This window comes from Pempheris klunzingeri, chromosome 18 (assembly GCF_042242105.1).
Source record: "Pempheris klunzingeri isolate RE-2024b chromosome 18, fPemKlu1.hap1, whole genome shotgun sequence".
Taxonomy (NCBI): Eukaryota; Metazoa; Chordata; class Actinopteri; order Acropomatiformes; family Pempheridae; genus Pempheris; species Pempheris klunzingeri.
Genome location: NC_092029.1, coordinates 19,556,837 through 19,567,515, shown reverse-complemented (window position 1 = coordinate 19,567,515; position 10,679 = coordinate 19,556,837).

Below are 10,679 nucleotides of genomic sequence, written 5' to 3'. Positions count from 1 at the left end.
CTGCATCTTTAGTTTGGAGACCAACTCTTCAAGAGAGTCTCTTTCGACTCTCAGCCTTTCTACCAGGCTCAGGTCTTTGGTGACTCTCTCACTAAACTCAAGCCTGAGTTCCCCCAGTTCTTTTTTCAGGAGGTCAGCTCTCTGCCTTTCAGCCTGGACTTGATCTGTGAGATCTTTGATCAGGTCATCTTTGTTGTTGTTATTCGACCCGTCCAGGGGCTCGGCTGCGAGGGCTGTGGAGGAGAGACTCTTGATTTCCTGTGTGAGTCTCACCACCTCCTTGTCTAGATTGAACCTCAAGCTCTGCTGCTCCCTCAGTTTCCTCTCTGCTTCACCACGCAGGTACTTCTCATTGTAAGAAGCTTGCTGCGCCCTAAATCTCCAACCTCTTTCATAGTGAAGGTCGGCTAGGGCTCTCTGCAGACGCTGGTGCAGAGATGGATTCCACCCCCAGTTGTTTTGAGGTTGCTGGCCATCCCAGTGGTATCGAGATGACTGGCCATCCCAGTGGTTTTGAGATGACTGGCCATCCCAGTGGTATCGAGATGACTGGCCATCCCAGTGGTATTGAGATGACTGGCCACCCCGGTGGTATTGAGATGACTCGCCATCCCAGTGGTATTGAGATGACTGGCCATCCCAGTGGTATTGAGATGACTGGCCATCCTGGTGGTATTGAGATGACTGGCCACCTCGGTGGTATTGAGATGACTGGCCATCCCAGTGGTATTGAGATGACTGGCCACCCTGGTGGGTTTGAGATTGCCGGCCACCCTGGTGGGTTTGAGGTGGCTGGCCATCCCCGTTGTTTTGCGGTGGCTGGCCATCCCCGTTGTTTTGAGGTTGCTGGCCATCCCCGTTGGTTTGAGGTGGCTGCTCCCTCTGGGTGTTTTCATGAGGCTCTCTTGCATCTATCAGAGCAGGAGAGTCCTCATTGGACTCCCAATCCATACTTTCGACAGTGCTGCTGCCATCATCAGGTAGTGTAGCTAGTAACTCCTGATTTTCCTCCTCCAACTCCATGATCTCTCCCCAGGTGAGACCCGCAGGCAGCATTGCCTCGACTGGACTGCTGTTGGCTTTCATTGATCTTCTTAATGGAACCAATCGCAGTTGTAACGTGTTTTCAATGGTTGTTGAAGTGTTCTTCGAACGGTGGTGTGTCTCGGATGTGTGGTGAACGTGTATCTCTCTCTCTCTCTCTCCCTCGACTCAGTTTGGGTTCTGTGTCTATTTATCTCGACTCAACATTCCAAAAGTGGCTTTGATCTTCTAAGCCTCTGAGGTCATCTGTGACACCCTCAGCCAACATTCTGATTACTTACAAACTTGTTTTTGTTTGAAAAATTGTTTATCCAGTATTGTTCATCACATAGAAATATCTCAAGACAGTTAGATATTTGCACAGGTGGACTGCACCGCTACAGGGAAGAGCCATACCCCATAGTTGCTAAAGAGGGGAACAAGCACTGGCCCCAGGTTCTGAAGGGCCAGACACATGATGATCAGATGAGACGTTTATGGCAAGAAAGCACAAGCACGCTTACATGCACTACATTACACACCCCATAAACTACATTTCACACCCTATACTGGGAGCTCCAAGGACAAGGCTGGTGGAAGGCCGTCATTGTAACGGGAGGATGAGATAGCTGCAGGGGAGGGATGCTCTCAGAATGACTCTATTGTATAAAAGCGCTCACAAGATAGGGAAAGGTCATTAGGGAAGATGCAGGTGCTACAGGTGCGGCTACTGGATGGAAGGTCGTGATGCCAAGAGGCTGGGACCAGCCTGTGCACCAACGAAGGGAGGGCTAAGTCTAAACCGCGGTTACTGCCCAACTAGCCGACCAATCAAAAATAATTGTATTCTTGCTGGAATGTATATACTGTTACTACATACGTGTTTCGGGGCTCACTCTGGGACCTGTTGGCTACAGACTAACAGCTTCCTGACTGTGGTTTTCAGAGCCTAGACTGTGTCCTTGATCAAGCTCAATACTTATTCACACAGAAAATAAAACACCTTAAATGAGAGAAGTTGCCTGTCCTTCATCGAAAAAAACGAACACGCAACAAGTCCTTTAGGAGTTTCTGAGAGCTCTGGGAGTGGCTCTATTAGACATTAAGGAAATTTGAGATCGTCCACTGGCAGTAGTGGACTTTTTGAAGGTCTCATGTGAGTTAGCGAAGTGTCCGTGGGCAAGACACTCGAACCCCAATGTGGTCCTGAACCAGCTTCAGTCAGTGAAAGAAGAGTCTCCTCCAACTGGTATGAAAGATGTTGTGAATGAGCATTTTGCATTTTCATGGCAATGCAGTGCAACATTAGAGCAGCATTTCAGCATGACCAGAGCAGAGCAGCATGGCGGCAGCAGAGAGCATTCACACCGCAATTTCTCCAGAAATTGCACTTTCTAGTTTCAATTGTACTTTAATAAGTTTAAGCCATAAAAATACATCTAAAATGTAGCATAAAGTAACCACTAGAAATTAGAACTCATTTAACATATTTTATGTATTTTCTTTGACTGGCAGTGATGCTTAAAATTTGGAAATGTCAGTTAAGATGTCTGTGTCTTTGTCATTAGGCTCATGGAGAAAACCTTGATGTGGTGATGAAAGGAATGCAGGTTGGACTGTTGATTGGACACAGAGACCCTCTACTTGACGCATTTCCTCTGGACGTCTTTAATGTGGCTGTGGTGGTAGAGGAGACAATCATCCTACATGACCTCAGAGATGTGCCCACAGGTTTTGCCATGTTAATGGGGGCAATCTACTGCCTCAACCTCGAGTACCCCCGTAATATGAAGTACTGCTTTGAATTCCTTCAGAAGGTCATCATGAGCATTAAAGCGGACCAGTGCTCAGCAAGAATCCATGGGCTCAGAAATAAACTGCTGAGATATCGCCTGTAAACAAATGAATGTGCATCATAGCTCCTGGTAGAAAGGAGTTGTTGCTTTGGACTCTTGTTTGTTCTGCATATTGTTCTTGTTTTTGGCAGTGTAGTTTGTACAGCTGCTTACATCCTTAACACAAATAGGTGTACATTTCAAGCCCTTATTTAGAAGAACCTATTTTTTGGGGTCACCTGCATTGTTAAACATTAGTTGTATATTCAGCAGTGTAGTTTGTGTAGGGTTAGTAACCCTAACCCTAGGTCTGGTATGGTCAAAGCAGGTCAAGAAATAGAAAGAATTAAGGTGGAAAACCTAATACTAATCAACTTAGACAACTTTAAAAACAATGTTGAGACAACTAGAACATTGCAGTCATATCAACTAGATGGACTTTAATTCACAAGTTGAAACAAAGGTTGTCTTCAAGTTGAGTTAATTTGTGTTTTCAAGGCAGCAGGTGAACTTTCATTTGCAAGTTGAAATAACATGAAATGTCTTACAGTGTAGGAACTGTGAGGGCTTGAAGTTGGGTGAGAAAATCTGAGTTTTTTCCCATTCATTTCTATGAGAAATTTTTCGCAGAAAATTTGATATTAATCGCATATTTTTGAAGTTTCGGATGAGAAAAGTCATTCCGCTTGATTCCTGATTGAAGCGCACGTTTTGAATTTTTTCTATTTTGAAAGCTGTGGATGAAGAAGCGAGCCAAAAACCCTGGCGGAAGAAAAATAATAAAGTACAAGAACATATGTTGTGAATGCTTTCAGCATTCACACCAATAATAAAATGAAATGTAACTCTAATCGGGGATCAAGGTTGCTGTCAGAACATCAGAGCCATGATCCTTTCAGAGAAATTCAGGTTGCAAATAGACAAGTAAACAAAAAAAAAGAGGTCTTATTAGAGGAGAAAGAAAAAGATTTAATTTAAAAGTTGAACAAACACGCTAATAAAAGCAATTCCACAGAGGAGAACAAAATTAAAGTTATGGAAGTGCGTCATTGAAATGCCACGTTTGTCCTCAAAGCCAAGGGTGCCTAATGCAATCAAAGGCGAAGTGGATATAAGGAGAACAAAACATTTCCTATTTCTGAGACTTTCTGGAGAAAAGCCTTCAAGAGAGTAAACGCCATCAAAACACTGGTGACTGAAAATGAAGAATTCTCTGATCCAAAACCATTTCTACTAAAATCATCTCCGTCTGTGGTTGTTTTTACAGAACATCATACTCTGAATTTGACTGCTTAATCTTTTAACTGCCTGAAGATAAGTAACCTAGAATTATATATGTTCGACCATCACGATCTGCTTCTGTCCTCTTCCTCCTTCGTGTTTGGAGGCTTCTATCATTCTAAGGACTGAGTAGTTCCTTTGGTTCTAACATCCCTCGTTATGTTTTATTTTGAAGTAGTCTTGTCTTGTTTTACCCTACTTCCTGTCCTTGTGTGTTTTTTCCACCCTTGTGATCGTCTTGCGTGGTGGCTGTGGCTCAGCAGTGTCCTCGGGAAAGATACTGAACCCCCAAATTGAAGGTGAATGTATTGCTAAAATGCTAAAAACTAGACTCCCATACAGTCCTTGGCCTTCAATTTGTGGAGGGGGATGTCGGTGTTCCTCTTATAGAGGTCTCGTAGGAGGACCTTCACCAACTCGGCTCCAATCACAGACTCTGAACTCTTGAGTTTTTCCGAGAGCTCAAAAATCCGTGATATGCGAAGCTGTTGGCTTTCATCCCTTGTCCAGTTTGTAAGTGGTGGAGGACATATTTCAGAGGTGGCAGTGCTGTGGGGACACAGGCCAATAAAGCCCCGTTGATGGGTGACAGAACTGGCTGGCCGATGTCCCCAAGCTGAGTGACAGTTTGACGTCATCAATAGACAGGGGGCGACCATGCAGAATTTCCTCTAGTGCCAGCTTGCACTGGTATGCTTTCCATGCAGGGTCGAATCCCCCACTGCCTTTGTTGGCGTCAAACTGAGCCCTTAAGGTGTGATTGAAAAAGTGCATGGACTCCTGGAGCACAGTCCAAAGTCCCGTGCCATTTGGACGGTCGATGAACGGGACAAGCTGTGTCTCCAGAAGGTCTGCAAGGGCTGGCTGATTGAAGAGGTCCTTTACACTAATCACTGAGGGCACCTTGTGAAAGAGGAGGACCTCTTCAATCCTGCACACCGGTGGCTTTACTATCTTGTACTCCATGTCATCCATGTGGTCCATGAATGCATGGGCACGGGAGTACATGGCCTTCATAGTCTGGCTGTGCATCAGGCCGCAGGTCACAATCACACCAGTCACCGGGTGCTTGTACAAGCGTGACGTGTGTGTGGGCAGAGTCCGTATAGACCTGAAGGAAGTTTAGGGTGGCCTCCTCCTCCATCCCCCAACATACATCTAGTAGAGGCTTGCAAATACCAAGTGGCTTGCCGTCCAGGTTGGACTGGAAGTTGGCACACTCACTGAGTGCGAGAGCTGGGTACAGCTTGCCTCTGTTACCCACCACCTTTTCCAGTCCAACCCAAGACCACATCAGGTGGAGTCCCCTCTGTTTTTTGCTTGGGCAAACAGACAGGGCAGCATGTACTGACATGCAGTCTATGGCCGTTGGATCCAGCAAGTCAGAAACCACCAGCTGCTCTGTACTTTTCTGGCCAAACTGTGACAATGTCAGAACCAGCTTGGTGTCTGGGTCATTGTCAGTCTCTGCCACTGCTTTGTCTAGGAGCTGGAGGATGAATGCTTGGTCTTTTTTAAGAACATTGAATTTTGCCAGGTTGGTGAGGCTGTTCTTTTGAATGGTTGCCCTCGACACATCTTTGCAACCTAGGGATTTAAGATTTCTCTTAAAAGCCTCTGTCACAGCATTGATCAATGTTGCTGCCTTAATAGGAGCTGCCAAGCGATCCAAGCATGGTTGGCTCTGGGATTTGAAATCCCGTGGCAGCACAGACAGGGTTAAGTAATAGCCCCCATCCATGTGTGCAAAAGTATGGCTAAACACCTTGGTTAAAGCCTTTCTGGTGGCATCACTGGCATGTGTCAGTGGCACATGCTTCTTCAGCATGTGATATTGGTTCCTGAGAGTGTCGCCTACCAGGAAAGGGAGAGTAATGTAGTGAATGCGGCCCTTAAGGCCACCAAACGGTTCAATTCTATAACTACTCCATTAAGGTCATATTTGACAAAGAGAAGATTGTCCTTGCTGTCGCTCCTGGTTGAAAAGAGTGGGACTCTCAAGTCTGCGTCTGTCAGAAAATCTTCAATTGAGCTCCTGGGGGAGGAATATTGATGCCCTTTATAGGAAGGGCCAGAGCCGCCTTTATTTTCTGAGGCGGTTGAGGTCCCTCAACATCTGCAGGACTATGCTCAGGATGTTCTATGAGTCTGTGGTAGCCAGTGCTATCTTCTATGCTGTGGTATGCTGGGGCAGCAGGCTGAGGGTAGAGGATGTCAATAGACTGAACAGACTGATACACAGGGCCAGTGACGTTGTTGGAGTGAAGCTTGACTCTCTGACGGTGGTGTCAGAGAGGAGAATGCTTCACAAAGTGGGAGCTATTTTGGACAATGTGTCCAACCCACTCCATGAAGTGCTGGTTAGATATAGGAGTTCTTTCAGTGCCAGACTAATTGTACCACGATGCACTACAGAGCGCCACAGGAAATCATTCCTGTCTGTGGCCATTAATCTATACAACTCCTCACTCTGAGTGTCCATGTTGTTGTATGTTATTACTATTATTATTATTATTATCATTATTATTATTATATGATTCAGCTCCTCACTCTGTGTGTACATGTTGTTGTACACGCATATAGTGTTGTTATATATTATTGTTGGTAGTAGTGGTAGTAGTATTATTGGTATTATATAGTACAGCGCCTTACTATGATTGTGCATGTTGTTATATATTTTTATTAGTAGTGGTATTATTGTTATTATTATTATTATTATTATTATTAATAATATTATAAGACTCTGGACTCACCTGGTGCAGTAATTTACCTCTGTGTAATAATTTGTAATAATAATTTTTAATACATCTTTTTTTTATTCATACTTTTAGATATTTATATTTTACTTTGTGTTTTTACTTTGTGTTTGAAGTGTATAGGGTATTCTTATTCTTATTCTTATTCTTTTGGAGCTGTGTGTAACAAAAAGCAATTTCCCCCTGGGGATTATTAAAGTAATTCTGATTCTGATAGTTTTCAAAACAACTCATCAGTGCATCTGTATTGGCCTCAGCCACCTCCATGAACAAGGAGTCTGATATTGCAGAATTGTAGACAGTAAACTAAAACTGGCGATAAGCTGGCTGGCAATGCTGTTCTCACTTTGGAGGTCAGAGCACAAATGAGTATTTGAGTATTCCAATAGCTTGTTATGACTTATTTCTTATTCTTTAGTTGTTTATTTATTAACTGAAATCAAATTATTTATTAAATTATTAAAACTTAAATTATCAAAACTCCGATTTTCTCACCCAACTTCAAGCCCTCACAGTTCCTACATACATTCAGCCAGAAACTTCATTCAAACTTTAAAACGTTCAGCCTCTCGTCCTCTTTCAGACCATACTTCAACCTCCGTCATTCTATTCACAGTTTCAACACAGTTGTCTTTCAAAAAAAAAAAGTTTCTCACTCCATTTTCAAATTTAACATTAGTGTGTATGTGGCTGACTGTTCAGAGCTAGAGTGCGTGATGTCATCGCTAGAGTGGAGAGGAGCAGAAAAATCATATGAAGATTTTGTGAAAAGCTCGCTCTCACGCCCACTGCGTGTCACTCACACTCAATATCTATACAGAAAAACGTAGGACTGCTCAGGCCGGTCACAACGATGTGACTTCGGACACACAGAAACGTACGCAGCCGCCTCCACGAGCCTCCAAGCGACGGAAACTGAGAGCAACTTCCTCATAGAGGGCCATGTTAACTGGCAGCTCTAATCTGAGGAGGGAGGCTGACGCAACCACTTTTCTAACCTGCTCCAGCTCTCTCATCTCACAAGTTAGAGACCTCAAACTACACGTACGTGTTCAGGAGACCCTCGTCTGTCCACTGGTCCACACGCCAAAGCTGTGACACTCAAGTAAAACCCTCGTTTTCAGAGAAATATCACAGCTCAAATCTCCATGAAAAGAGCTGTGTCTCCCCAGAGTGGCACTGCAGGCACCATCGCCATGACGACCCCACAGCTGCAGCTGGTTAGTCACCTACAGAGACACTGAGCACGCTCAGTTGGTGGGAATCAGGTGATCACTGTACCTCACATTCGGTTGAAAAGTTATAGCCGATTTAAATTTTCCCATTCATTCGAATGAGAGTAGTGAAAATTTGACCAAGTGTTTTTTTGGAAAAAAGTGTCTCCAGAAAGTGTGTAGGAGCACGTTTTCAGGCCATTTGGAGTCGATTGGATTTTTGGAAAAGTGAGGGTTAGGGTTAGGGTTAGAGGTTAGGTTAGGGTGAGGAAACTGAGCCGCCTCCCAAAGGAGACGGAGGTGCACTGTCCATCAACACGGTTAAGCATTGCTGGGCGAACCTCCTTCCCTTGTCCAATGATTTATTATGTCTTTTTTGATTTTAAGTTCCAATTTGTAAGCTTATTTTATCATCAGTTTGGGCTTTGTTATCTTTAATTTTGGCATTAAGTAGATTTTATATTTATTATTTATTAATTTGTTAATCTAGTTATTAAATTAAATTGAAATCAATAAAATTGAAATAAAATTAATCCCCCAAACAACCCTGCGCCTTTTGCGCAACGTTTCGAGTTGTTTTACTCTTCATCAGGCTAGGCACATCTCAAAAAATCCCCTTGAATTTAATGCTGAGGTGTTTCCACCTCAGAGTCCCCAGGCCGAATGAACAACCAAAGCTGCTTCCCTTTTTATAGGTTCTGCCTATTTTGGCTTTTTAGAAAACTCAATTTGGTTTTATGCATTTTGACTTTTAGTTGTTTCTAACCCTATAACTGCTGCATGTTTTTATATTTGACTGGTTTTAGCCTATTTATATACTGTTTTTAATCTTTTTAAGCCTATTTAGTAATTGTAAGTGTTTATTAAAATTTTTTAATCTTTTAAAATTTAAGTATAAATAAATAATGAATTAAATTATAAAAAGAAAGGGTTAGGGTTAGGAAAGAATAGAGGGCAAGGTTTTAGGATTAAAGGAAGGTAAATTAGGGTTAGGGTTAGAAAATAAATAAAGTGGTTAGGGTTAGGGTTAAGATTAGGGAAAAAGGGAATGGGGCCAGGGGTAGGAATGGTTAGGGTTAGGAAAAGGGGAGGGTTGGGATTAAATAAAAAAATTTAGATTATCCGATTATAAATTTAGTCCTGTCATTAGTGGGCCCCCTATTGGGGCCCCTGTTCTACTCTCTAATGTTCCCAGACAAAAGTGAGACATCAAATAAGAAGGACTGGCCAGCCAAACTTTTCGAACTTTAGGTTTCCCCACCCAGATTAGTGTTCTGCGTCACTTTTAGGCTCATTTTGGCTCTTGGACGATTTACGACTTTAGGGTTAGGGTTAGGTAAATAAAATAAACTGCCTCCCGAAGGAGACAGAGGTGCACTCGCCATCAACACCGGCAAGCATTGTCTGGGCGGACCCCCCTTCCTTGTCCAATTATTTGCAGTCTTTTTTGACTTTTTAAATCCCAGTTTGGGCTTTGTTATTCTTTATTTTAGGCTGTTAGTATATTTTTATGAATTATTTAATTAATTATTTATTAATCTATTTATTAAATTAAAATCAAATCAAATAAAGATAAATAAAATTAATTCCCACATTAACCCTGTGCCTTTTGCGCAACGTTTCGACTTCTTTTACTCTTCCTCAGGCGTAGGCACATCTTAAAACCCCATGAATTTAGTTCTGAGGTGTTTCCACCTCAGAGTACCCAGGCCGAATGAAACAACCATAGAGCCACTGCTCCTTTTATAGTCTCTGCCTGCTTTGGCTTTTTTAGAAATCCCATTTGGTTTTAGTATTTTAGCTTGTAGTTGTTTTTAACCCCGTAAATGCTGTTTGAGTTTAATTATAACTGTTTTTAGCCTAACCCTAACCCTAACCCTAACCCTAACTTGGGGCTCCCACCACCCACCTGCGCCTGGATAAAGGACTTCCTGATCAACCGACCCCAGCGCGTGAAACTTGGCCCCCACCTCTCCTCCACCCACACTCTCAGCACCGGCTCGCCCCAGGGCTGCTTGCTGAGCCCACTACTCTACTCTCTCTCCACACTTTCGACTGCAGTCCCACCCACCCGGAGAACACCATCGTCAAATTTGCAGACGACACGACGGTAGTGGGGCTGATTTCAGGGGGGAATGAGGCGGCTTACAGAGATGAAGTCCTGCAACTGGCTGAGTGGTGTTCAGTGAACAACCTTGCACTGAACATCACAAAAACCAAGGAAATCATCCTGGACTTCAGATGAAACAGCGTCGACCCCGCCCCCTTGTACATCAACGGCGAACACATAGAGAGAGTCCAGTCCTTCAAGTTCCTCGGCGTCCACATCTCCGCAGACCTCTCCTGGACAGCGAACACCACAGCGTTGGTCAAGAAGGCACAGCAGCGGTTACACTTCCTGAGGGTGCTCAGGAAGGAACATTTGAACACACAGCTGCTGGTGACCTTCTATCGTTCCTCAGTTGAGAGCCTGCTGACCTACGCTGTCTTGGTGTGGTACTCCAGCTGCACTGAGGCCGACAGGAAGAGACTGCAGAGGGTGGGAAACACGGCGCAGAAGATCATCGGCT